Raw genomic sequence first — 12,285 nt, forward strand, 5'->3', positions numbered from 1 at the left:
TTTATCTCCCTTCCCTTTATTCCCTTTCACTATTTTTTATATTCCCCAAATGAATAAGAACATACAATGTTTGTCCTTCTCCGATTGACTTACTTCACTCAGCACAATACTCTCCAGTTCCATCCACGTCGAAGCAAATGGTGGGTATTTGTCATTTCTAATAGCTGAGTAATATTCCATTGGATACATAGACCACATCTTCTTTATCCATTCATCTTTCAATGGACACCGAGGCTCCTTCCACAGTTTGGCAGCCCAATATTATTTTAGCCTTTAGTATTTGAGTACTTTGTACAAAGAAAGTACATTGTTCGTTATAGAAGCACACACAGCACTAAAGCCACCTACAGTACAATTCCACTATCTACCTACTTACTATTAGTGTCAACTTCTGGTTGTTAAACTTTATGAGACTCAGTTACCTCTTCTGTGAAAGGGGAAAAATAATACTTTTCTTGCTGGAAATGCAGATACCTGAGTTCCATTCTTAAAGATTCAGCAGTGTATGGGGGTGAGGTGGAGAGGGGGGCCCAGGAACTAACATTTTTGGAAAGCTCCTCCTGCCATTCATTCTTCCGTACAGCCAGATATGGGAACCCCTGATTGATTGCAGTGATTCCGAGAAAATAAAACTATGATCTCCAGAAAATAAAAAACGTATTTACATTTGATGTTAACTCAAACCAGGCATGAACCTGGAGGATACAATTCTAATTCAAGGAAGGCTTAAATTTAGCATTTATAATTTTAGAGGCTGAGACATTAATAGGGGAAAAAAGCAGCAGGCCATGTGATTGCTGGCAGCATTTCCTCAGCTAATTTGTGTAGAGTGCTTAAACAGTGCTGGGTACGTGCTAAATGCTCAATAAGAGTTAGCAATCATTTTTAGTATTGAATAGAAATTGTATTGTTTAATTTAGGAAAATTGTAAGTGATCATTAAAGCAGAGGGTTATCAGCTCTTTATGTGAGCAAAGTGCCTTTTAGAAATTATATATAAATATCAAAACATGTTAAAACTTCACCGACATGTCAATTTCTTACATTTTCCCACCAAGCAATATTGGATAGACCTCTTCTTACTCTCGCCTTACTTTTTCCTCTTTAAAGCTAGTATCAATCTCTTTCTTTCTGAAAAATAAACACTAAAAATCACACGGAAAAAGCATATGTTCTTGTTCGAAGAAATTGGAGCTGGACAAATTTTTTAGACCATCATGTCTACCGTAAAAGGTGTGATCAGGGATGCCGAGGTGGCTCAGAAGTTGAGCGTCTGCTTTTGGCTCAGGGCATGATCCCAGGGTCCTGGGATCGAGTCCCGCATTGGGCTCCCTGCATGGAGCCTGCTTCTCCCTCTGCCTGTGTCTCTGCCTCTGTGTGTCTCTCATGAATTAATAAAATTAAAAAAAAAAAGAGACATGATCAATTTCATCTGAAAGGGTATATTGTAACACACACCAATTAAACAGACAGATCTATAATAAAATTCCACATAATTCTCGTACCTTGTACTTTATTATCATACAAAATGTATCTGAAACAGCCACCGTGTTTTGAAGGTATAAAATGTTTGGTTTTAGTTGCTACATTTCCCCAATGGACTTGCAAGGGAGCTCTTGGTCTCTTCCATAAGTTTTCTGCACCTTGTAGGCACCAGTGCACCCCTTGCCTGTTCTTAGCTGGGGCTGGGTGGTACTAATGACTAAGTAACTCATAGTAATGTCAATCCTGTGCTGGGTTCTTACTGCCAGACCACTTTGTGACCCTGCTCAATTATTTTAACTCTTTCTTCTCTCCAAGGTGTCCCTTAACCTAAGCACGATCCACTACTAAAACATGATTATAAATCATGGTTATTTGCCCACTGATCTTTCTCACAACACCAGAAAAAGAAGCTGTGAGCTCTGAGGGCTCAGGCCTGACTTAGACAGTGTCTCTCCCGTTGATGAATCTTTATGGAAGCCTTATCTTATATTTTTAACAGCAAATCTTGGGCTCTGTTTTACTGAAGCTGTTTATATATCTAATCAGAGTAGATCAGGAAATGTGGTTGACAGCATAGGGCTGCCTGAGAAACATAATATTTGCTGGCCAGCTTTAAGGCGACCTCTCAGCTAAGAGCCATGATCAATGAAGTGTGCCTGAGGCCCTGTTTAGATTAAGGGAAATGGCACATTGGTGGCCACATTCATCCCAAGCAAATCGTTTCCCCTCATGCAAGCTGCAGCGAAAAGCTTTCCAATAAACCGATGACAGGATTAAAGACAAGCAACTCCTCATGTGCCCCTCATGTGGCTGTTGGCCACAGGCTGGGAGGAACATGGGCTCTCTCGTTTGAACAGAAGGAGGATGGCCCTGCAAGAAAGAGCAGCTCACACTCTACCCAGTCACCACCTAGCTGCGTGGCCTATGGCAAATTAATTTCTATCTCTGGGACCTTGCTTCGTCATTTTTTTTTGTTTTTTGTTTTTTGTTTTTGTTTTTTTTTGCTCCATCATTTGTAAAAGAGAAATGTATTAGGGTTCTTCAGGGTTAAAACACACACCAACACACAAACACACACACAATGAGAGAGGCAGAGATGTACTTTAAGGAATTGGTACACAGGATTGTGAGGGCTGACAAATAAAATCTATGGTTGGAGACCCAGGAGGGAGCTGATGAGGCTTGGCTTGTCAGAGTTCCAGAGACAGAATTCCTTCCTCCTCAGGGGAATTCAGTCTTTTTTCTTAAGGCCTTCCACTGACTAGATGAACTCAACCACATTGTAGAAGGTAATCTGCTTTACTCAAAGGCTACTGATTTATTTATTTTAAAGATTTTATTTATTTTTGAGATGAGAGTGAGCGAGAGCATAGAAGCAGGAGGAGGGGCACAGGGAGAGGGAGAAGTAGGCCCCCAGTGAGCACGGAGCCTGATGCTGGGCTCCATCCCAGGACCCCAAGGTCATGACCTGAGCCTGAAGGCAGCTGCTTAACCAAATGAGCCACCCAGGAGTCCCAAAGGCTACTGATTTAAATGTTAATTGCATCTGAAATAAACTTTCACAGTCACATCTAGATTGGTGTTTGGCCAATAACTGGGAACCACGGGTACCATGGCTGAGCTAAGTTGACACATAAAATTAATCATCAGAGGTCATCATGGTAATACTTCACTCAGGTTTGAGGGCAAAAAAATGTTTTTTAAAGATTTTATTTATTTTTTTCATCATGAGAAACACACACACAGAGAGGCAGGGACATAGGCAGAAAGAGAAGCAGGCTCCCTGCAGAGACCCCAATGAGGGACTTGATCCCAGGACCCTGGGATCACGACCTGAGCCAAAGGCAGAGGGTCAACCACTGAGCCACCCAGTTTTGAGAAAAACTGAGCGCCAATGCCAACAGAACACTTGGTGCACGGGCCTCAACAACTGACGCTTGGTGTCCCAAGATGTTAGGTGGATCGGTGAGTAGTTAGATTTTAAACCAGGAGCAACCCTAAGTTCGCACTGGGTATAATCCAGCATTCCCACCTCACGGGACCTGCATCAGCCCCACCAGTGAGTCTCTGGCAGCCAGCTTCAGTTGCTGTCCTTGGAGCCTCAAGGATGACACCTTTGTAGCAAAGGCAAGTTGACAGGCTCCTAGACTTTGTTTTAAAGACTTACCTTCTGTTCTTGAAAAACAATAAAGAAACACCATGGGTACAATCAACTTTTCACAGATGTTTTCATACCATGTGGCCCTGGCACTGTGGAACACGGAGGAGGGGGTTAAGGGTCAGTGTTACTGTCTCACAAAGTGCTTTCCCCGCAGCGTTGGAAGAGGGTGCTTAGGGATGTGGCTTCCTTGGAGGGACATCTTGTTCTCAGGGGGATGAAATACGGCCCCAAAGCCAACTGTGTTGTTTCCATTCAAGGTTCTTTCGCGAGGGGGGTAACTGGGCAGTTACTGGTGGAATGCTACCTTTCTAAGATTTATTAGGAGTCATAGAGGGCTCAGCAAACTCGGAAGGTACCTTAGTATCCTACGGCACTCAAGACTGATTTAATTTCATGTCAGTCCTGGAACTGCAGCCACAATATGAACTGCCACTTTATAAATTGCTCCTTGGAGCAGCTGCCCTTGCAGGTGGGGAAGTCAAATGGGTGGAAAAGTGGAGGAAGCCGGACGACTGAGAATCAGCACACTGAGCGAGCAGATACATTCCTCCAAACTCTGCGGTTCTCATCTGTCCCCCATTTCACCCCCAAAGCCCTTTCTTTCCCTTGTGCTTGTCTCCTGCCTCAAATATTCTTTTTTTTCCCCAGGAGGATGTCAGATGGGATGTGAGGGAGAAACTGAATTTTGCTATCATAGTGCATAAGGCTTTTGGATTTCCAAAGATTATTCATCAAAATTCTGCTTGTGAGAAACACAGAATAAACAGAGTCAAACCTAATTTATGTTTCCTCTCACAACAGAATCCCTGATGAGAATGTTAAAACAAACTGATGTCACTAAGAAAACAAAGCTAATATGCAGAAGCACTGACTTCTTACAGGAGCTAGAAAATGTGGTTTGGTTTCATAGCATCGATGAAGCCTTAAAATGAGTGTGCAGCACACGACGTTACTGGAAGGGAACCACATACTGAGCATCAGGGCAAATATCCTAACAGTCTGTCAGGTCTGTTGTCTATGCGGGCAGTGGCAGCTTGTTCTCCTTTGTCACTTGAAATTATCTGGGACCAAGTATTTGTGGACAATGTGAGGACAGACTTACCTTGGTGATGGGAGGGTCATAGTAGCATAGTAGCATAAGAGGGATTTCATGCCTTAGAAACCATACCTGTGGTTAATTCTAATATATATATATATTAGAATTATATATATAATATATGTAAATATAAATATAAAATTTTATAATTATAATATATAATTTTATATATATTTAATATATATATAAAATTATATATAAATATAAAATTTTATATATAAAATTAAAATATTATAATTATAATTTTATAATTATAGAATCATAAAAATATTTAAAATTCTAATATATATAAAAATATATTTTTAGAAGAAATCTAAGTACATTCTCATATCATTCCTGTACTCATTATAATTTGTCAGCTAACACAGATCCTCAGTCACATGGTCTCAGTGTTTTACAGAGAACTATGTTCTTTGTGCTAATCATATTTCAGATATTTAGAGATTTCTAGAATGAAACTAAACGCTTATATTCACTCTGGCCAAAACTGATCTCTTCATGGTCCTGCGTTGGGTATTTTACCAATGAGAGAACGGAAAGATAGAATCACAACTACACATTTACAAATCAAGACTTACCAACATCTACCACCCTTCTGAAGAGAGCACACTGATCTACATCACGGGACCTGCGTCAGCCCCACCAGTACACACACACACACACACACACACACACACACACACACACCCCTCCTAGGAGCCCTGCTGGAGGTTCATCCGGCACATTCTTCCACTACTCATGTGCTGTGCGCCCACTGCTCCTCTCTTTAATTGGGGAATTTCCTTGTGTGTTACCTCTCACCTGAAATCAAACCTAGAAGAGCCCTGATAAATCTATTTCTTGTCCCAAACTTCAAAGCAGAAATGTGGATTTTAGTCTAGGTCCCATGTCATCCACCTGATTTGCATTTCCAGCTCCTTGCACAACATCACCCACTTATACCAGAATTAAAACAGGTGGGATTCAAATCTCCAGGAGTTTGGACACATTTCTCATACCTAAGCTGTACATCTGCTTCGAGATAGAGAGGGAGCATAGCTGTCGAGTGTATTCATTTACTGAAGGGATGTGTGCACAACAGCGGTAGGAGAGAAGGATGAAAAATATGTATTTATCTTGTTCCAAAACATTTCTATCACTTCAGGCAGGGTGCCATTGTGAATGCCCTAATGCCACAGACTTTTTCATTTTAAAGTGGTTACTTTTATATCAATTTCACCTCAATAAATTTTTTTTTTCAAAATGTATTTATCTATTAAACAGTCACCTAAGTGATCTGAATGCCCACCAATATCCCTTCCTCCTTCCCTCCTCTTTCTTTGGGTTGTATTTTAAGCCTTCCAGTCTGGTCACATTGACCAGGCCTGGTCCTGGCCCACTGTGAGGTAGGTGAAGTGTGGCCCCTGCTGATCTCTCAGCTGCCCCATCAGCTGTCCCCAAGCCCCTGTGTCTCCTTACTACTCACTACTTTCAAACCCAGAGAAATGCACCTACGGATCATTTTGGGAGGTAGCAGGCTGATGTTTTACTCTCAAATGTTGGAGTTCCGTTCAGCCAGTCATTCACTAGACATGTTTTGAGCATCTACTGTATGCCAGGTACATTGTGTGCAACGTCACAGTGCTGCGTAGTGTGGCCATGTGAGTGACCTGGATGAGTTAAGAAGTCATCCCTGCTCTCAGGAAGCTTGGTCTAATCGGGGAGGGGAGGGGAATAGTTTGAAATATATATACCACAATATGGTCTGTGCTGGAAGAGACATGCTTCACAGAGTTGGTGGCATTGGAGGTGAATATTGACTGCTAAGTAGTGTTTTCCTAGGTTAAGCAGAAGCAAAGTACAGTGGGGAAGAGTGGGATTGTGGAAGAGCCCCAAGTGTTCCAGGAAAGCCCCAAGTGTTCCAGGAAAGCTGAGAACTAGGTGTGTCTGAAGCAAAGACACATGATTGGTAGCTGAGGAGCTCAGGGAGAGATGGGTGGAGGAGCAGCCTTCTAACAGACTGGGAGTGAAGATGGGATTCTCAGAGGCTCCAGGAAATAGCTATTAAAAACAGAAAAGGACAGAATCCAGGAGGCATGGGTGATCAATTGTTTGTGGGGGCTGTAAAAGAGAGAGGGGGCGGTAAGTATTCACAAGTTGCCAGCTAGAGAGACCAGACAGCAAGTCACACTGTCAAGCAAAGTCATTGCTTAAAGTAATGAGAAAGATCTGGAAGGGCAGATACCAAATGCAGTGGCAACTTGAATCAGAGGCAGATTGGGAGCAGAAAGTTTCCCCCGAGACCTTTCAAAATCTCCTTTCAAATTAATGACAACTGCACCAATGCAAGAAGCCTGTCCAACGATACGCAAAAGGAGAATTTGTGTCAAATTCCACAAGCTGAGTTAACCTTGAAAGAGAATTTTAATAATAGTCACATGTTCTTCTCCACATTCAATTATATAATTGCATTTCAATCCCCAAATAAGCTTCAGTCTTTAACCCAAAGAAAGTTCACCTTCAATTAAACTTTAAAATATGCAATTTCATTTTAGTCTGATGGAGAATTGTTTTGTTTGATAAGGACCTCAGCAAAAACAGTCTGGTCAAAATCAAAATAGCAGAGAAACTTCATCTAAGAAATTCTTATAGGAGGTGCTACAATTTTTCCTGGAATACTTTTATGAAGTCAAATGAGTCAAATATGCAATAAATTATTTCTTTCAATATGAAATTCCATCTAGATCAAGTTACAGTCATCGTGTGCATATATCTACCTGTGAAAACACCCAGCCACTTCCACAGCCAACACCTGATACATCGCCAGCATCATAAACTTAAGAGTCACTAATATTGTAAGGCAGAGGGCAAATTGCATATAGGGAGATTTTCATTTGGCTTTCCTTTTTGTTATATCTTAATAAACTCTCCATTATAAGCATCTCATTTTAAAAGTGAGAAGAAGGGGTTTTAGAGTATTACATAAAACAATAAATGAACCATAACTAAATGAGTGTTGATATAAATTAATTTAAATGCATTTATTTGTGTGAGTGATGCTACAAATGATCCCATTCAGGAGTAAAAGAATATTTGGAAAAAATACCAGTAGCCAAAATAACCAAATAAGAACATTTGCATACTTTGGCATTTAAAAAACCTGAATATCATAAAAATTAGCAAGTTTCTTAAAATAAGTTCTCTCCTATAGCGAAAGAAATGGTAAATTTAAAGTATTTGATTATATTGTATGTAGTTATTCATAAAATGAATGTTGCTAAGTTGTTCCTAAATATCAATAATTATAAACTGCTAAGTGAAAGAATATTTGGACATTTGTAAATGTATTTGAAATTTTGTCCTCAATTTCCAGTTATGCACGTAACATAGTAAAAGGAAAAGAATAACTACCAAAATTCCAACCTAACATGATGAGGAAGGTTGGAAACTAAGCTTTGTTTTTTAGGAAGTGAAAACATCTAAATAAACATTCAATTTCATTACTGCAAGCATTATTGAGTTGACCTTATAAATGACAAGAATAATTGAGTGTAGAATGCAAATAACATGAAAGCTTTCAATATACTCTTTAGAAATCTTGAAATTCACTCATAAAATTTAGATTAAAAGTAAATAATTACAGAAAAATATGTTTGGAAAGGATTTGAAGCCTTTCAGAGAAAGAGCTTTCATTTTTTTTTTTTTTTTTTTTTTTTTTTTTGGTAACAGTTTAGACTCTAATGGTTTAACATATGTTTCCGGGATTTACTGAACAATTTCCAGTAATATGCTTTTATAAAAATATTAAAGATTTTAAGGTTAACCTTGAAAATAAGTTCATGTACTAATAGAGGATAAAAACCTACTATCTGAGGGGCAGCCCTGGCGGCTCAGTGGTTTAGCGCCTGCCTTCAGCCCAGGGCGTAATCCTGGAGTCCCGGGATCCAGTCCTACGTCCGCTCCCTGCATGAAGCCTGCTTCTCCCTCTGCCTGTGTCTCTGCCTCTCTTTCTCTCTCTCTCTCTCTCTCTTTCATGAAAAAATAAATAAAATCTTAAAAAAAAACCTACTATCCTAATTTTGTAAATGTCATAACAAATCACTAATCAAATATTTTTAAAGTGTTACTTTTTATATGATAAAATATGTTTCTGTAATTTATTGAATAAAAACTTGGAAGCTTATATCGGATGCTATTCACTGTTAGGTACCAGTGAGAAATCAGGTTTTATTCTGAGTATAAATTACTTGTGTGTAGAAAAATTTTAAAAATTCTATGAATGTTTGAGTTTTCCTGACATATCTACTGAGATAGAGGGGAGGAAAAATACTTTTAACTATTTTTAATTGACTTCTTTTATATTCCAGACTCCGTGATAGGACTTTATGTCTATTTTGTCATTTAATCCTAAAGTTGTGGGGTAGCTGTTTTTACTCCCTCAATACGATAGCTGATAAATGGAGATACTATCTTTAATTTTTTTTTTTTTTTGGAGATACTATCTTTAAAAAGAAGGTGTGCTAACTCTTCCAAAAACTTGAAAAGGAGCATTTCCAGAGTCATTTTATATCTAGAAGTGTGTTTGCTAGTTCACAGGATATTAACTCTTATGAAAGTGATGCCTTTAATCATTGAGATTGTGCTGAATTTATCAAAGTGCTGAAATTCTGAAGGTAGAGCACAGAATGATAAAACAACCAAAGACACTGAGAAAGTCAGGAGGCCAACTTTGCTTCCTTAGTATACATGTGAGAAAAGCCAGTACTACTGCTAGTTTCCAGAAGAGCGAGATGGTACTTATTGGGTATAGAGATCAACCTCAAGAGAGGCCAGAAGGGCAAGGCTGTGAGTTAGACAATGGTCTCCAAGGCTAGCTTGTCCAAAATGGCCTGGAGATTCGAGGGGCTGAGAAGAGAGTAAAACAAATGAGAATGAGGGTGTCCTTTGTGGGGCTATTGGACTGGTGTAAGATTAATGGTCATGCAGGGCAGCAGGCTAGGAGGTTGACTCAGCAGGTAGGGTATTTCTACAATGTGCTTTTATCTTCTCTTCTCAATTCATAGCACTATCCTCCAATTCAGCTTCTTATCATCTATTCCCAGATTAATGCAATGCTTCTGTCCTAGTCATGGACCCCTCCAAAGTGACAGTTTTCTTTCATTAGAGAGTCAAAAATAGCAAAGGTCATTAATATTAAGAATCAGTCAATATGTTGAGAAATCAGTGTGCTTTCGGTGTAAAGAGAAAAAATTACTTCCGCTGCGAATATTTTGATAAAGAACATCTGCTTACTTTTAGGTGTTTAGTATCCACTTTGCTCTTTTCACCATCTATATCTTGAATTGTCTTTGAGGAGAGTTCCCCACTACATGGAGTCTTGGCAGCAGCTCCTGAGAGCCTGTCTGTTATAATGGTCAAGGGCATGGACTTTGATGTCAGACCACCCTGAGCTTGATACTTGACTCTGCCATTAACTCTATCATCCTAGGAGAGTTTCATAACTCTCCTGAAACTCAATTTCTTTAGTTATGGATATCTATATGTAGATCTTTGTTATATTTGTTCCAATGCAATAGCCACCAGAGTTCAGCTTTGAGTTGAACCAGGGAAAATCAAACAGAAGAAATGGGTCTAGATGTGGAGAACAGCAGGGAACTGTGTACTGAGTTCCTACGATAGGCGTATTCCCAGGTAATCCAAATACATTGTCTCATTTTAATGCCAAACCATTTTATAAGATAGGATGCTCATTAGGATGACCATTTTACAGATGAATAAATAGAGTTGTTCCCTATGTCATATAATATTTGAATAGCAGAACTGAGATTTAAACTGGGGTCTGAAACCAGAGGCCATACTTTCAACCACTGTTAAAAGTGGTTAAACTTAACACTGTTCCTGAGGGCTTAGGAAGCAATGAGGGGAAGTCATGGAAACACTAGATAACTAAGAGGATGGAGGCTTGTGTAGAAGAAGAGAGGCTAAAGTCTAACCGATCTTGATGGTTGGATCATAGACCCAACCACCTTGTTCCACAAAGAACCACAGTTCCAGACAGCAGGTCCGTGGATCCCACCATCAATGGTTGAATAGTTTCCCAGTGCTCCAGAGGATGAATATAATTAGTAACAAAAATCTTTTTAAGAAGATAATGGGGGGGGGGCACCTGGGTGGCTCAGTCAGTTAAGTGTCTGCCTTTGGCTAAGGTCATGATTCCAGGGTCATGGGATCAAGACCTGCAATGGGCTCCCTGCTTAGCAGGAAGCCTGCTTCTCCTTCTCCCTCTGCTGCTCCCCCTGCTTGTATGCTTCTGCTCTGTCAAATAAATAGAATCTTAAAAAAAAAAGAAAGTAATGGATTATCTTAAGTGGCCTCCTTTCTTTCTAAGAAAGAATCAGAGGGATATGTCACTAAAGAAAAATAACAAAATAAAAATGAAAACTAATCTCAGAAGGAATGGCCATTAGAAAATATTACTAGTCTCAAAAGAACTTTATTGCTTACCTGACAATTATTTAAAATCAGAGTTGCAACACTTTGCTATATTTGAAAGAGGTGAATATAAATTATTCACAGTATGAATCTATTCAATATTTAGAATCTCTCTCCCAGGTCAGTTTTCTATTCGAAAACAAGAAAGAATATCCAAAGAGCAAAGACAGGACTTCAACCATTGAATCAATATCACATATTCTTACAAGAACACATTTTAAATATCTTACATTTTTTATTCATCAAGGAAAATACTAGATATATTTATTAGGTAAACATATTAAAGATCCACAAGCCTTAAGTATTACACATTAGATAGGAATTCTCTAGATTACTACATTATCACCTGGATATTCCAGTGAGGCTACTAATTGCTGGTAAGTTGTGAACTATATAGTACAAATAATGACTTGAAATATATAACTGGGAAGATTCAGCTACAATGAAACAATTGATATATCTGGATACCTATAATCTATAAATAGATTCAGTAATTAGTAAAAAAAAAAGGACTCATTTACTGTAGTAAATTAATAAAGTTTATATTAAAGATGCTCTCTTGGTCAGCTTGGGCTGCTATAACAAAGCATAACAGACTGGCTGATTTAAATGACAGATATTTATTTCCCACAGTTATGAAGACTGGGAAGTCCAAGATCATGAGGTGGTTGATACAGTACCTGTCTCACAGATGGCTGCCTTCTTGCTGTGTCCTCGTAAGACAGAAAAAGAAATAGAGAGAAAAAGAGCTCTGGTGTCCTTTTCTCTTCTTATAGGGTTGCTAATCCCATTATGATGCTTCACCCTCATGACCTCATCTAAACCTAATTAACCTTCCAAAGGTCCCACCTCCCAATACCATATTAGCAATTAGTGCTTCAACCTATGAATTCTGTGGGAACACAAACATGGTCTAACATATTTACCACATATGAACTCCAGAGGTTTTATCCCTTAAAATTTAAAGCTAGCCAAGATTAGTTTCTGATTTCAACCAATTCTCTGAATGCCAGCTGCTAAACATTTAAAGTTCTTACACTAAGTTTTCTCCCTTAGTTCCTGCTTCCCTAATT

This window comes from Canis lupus, chromosome 28 (assembly GCF_048164855.1).
Source record: "Canis lupus baileyi chromosome 28, mCanLup2.hap1, whole genome shotgun sequence".
Classification (NCBI taxonomy): domain Eukaryota; kingdom Metazoa; phylum Chordata; class Mammalia; order Carnivora; family Canidae; genus Canis; species Canis lupus.